Here is a 1,073-nt window from a genome sequence, read left to right as displayed (position 1 = left end):
AATATAGACAATTCTCCTAAATTCTTCAGGACGTCCTAAGTCATGTACGTATTTCCTGTGTCTCTCATCAGACAGGAAAGGGAAATCCAAAAAGAAAAAAAAAAATATTTGTCATAGAATGACTATGGAAACAATATAAGGACGACTTTATCTGTCAAGTAATGCTACGAGGAAACTTCATATACAGTATTTCCTTACTTGTTTTCATTAACTAGTGTCCATGAAAAATTAGTTTGTCACGATTCTTTAAGTTGTTTCGTTGGTATTGAAGGAAGTGTGATCAAAATATTTTGCCAAATCATTCTGAAATAACAATATTATTATTATTTATTTTTTTATTTTATTTTATTTATTTATTTTTTGGAAGGTTCTTTGCACGTAACCAGTAAATATAGAAATATAGCATAATGCTTTAGGCATGTTAACACAGAATGATTCGTATTTTGCATTAATATTTTTTTTATCTTCGGGCAGTGATAGAACAGAAATCTCTATGGTGATCGTAAAAAACAAAAAAAAATCAAATTCGACATTTCAGCAGATTTACACGTTTTATGGCTCTAGGGATGCACGCGAAAAGTCTCGTCTCGTCTCGCGTCTCGTCTCGCATTTGCGAGACGAGACGAGACTGAAAATTTTATGCGAGACGCGAGACGAGACTAAACCATGCGAGACGAGACGCTAGACGAGACTCGATTGGGTCTCGCACGAGAAGTCTCGCGAGACTTCTCGCAGTCGCGCAACATTTATGAATTACATTTAATTGTATATTTAGTGATTTTACATTTATTGAGTTTTCTAATTTGAGCGTTAATGCCTCCAGGAACAAAATAGTGATTGGGGCAATAGACATTTTATGAGATTTATTATTATTCAAGATTATTTATATTATCTTGAATATTATTATTCAAGATTATTTTTATTATCTTGAATATTATTATTCAAGGTTGATTTTCAGAATTAAAGCCTTCTTTAGTTTCTAAACATCATTAAAAAAGAAAAACTTTGTAAATTGGAAATTTATTACAGCATCGATTTAGGACTTTATTTTGCGACACAAACACATACACGCG

This window comes from Thermobia domestica, chromosome 13 (assembly GCF_964235325.1).
Source record: "Thermobia domestica chromosome 13, izTheDome1.hap1.1, whole genome shotgun sequence".
NCBI classification, from domain to species: Eukaryota; Metazoa; Arthropoda; class Insecta; order Zygentoma; family Lepismatidae; genus Thermobia; species Thermobia domestica.
Note: the sequence above shows the minus strand (reverse complement) of the source record.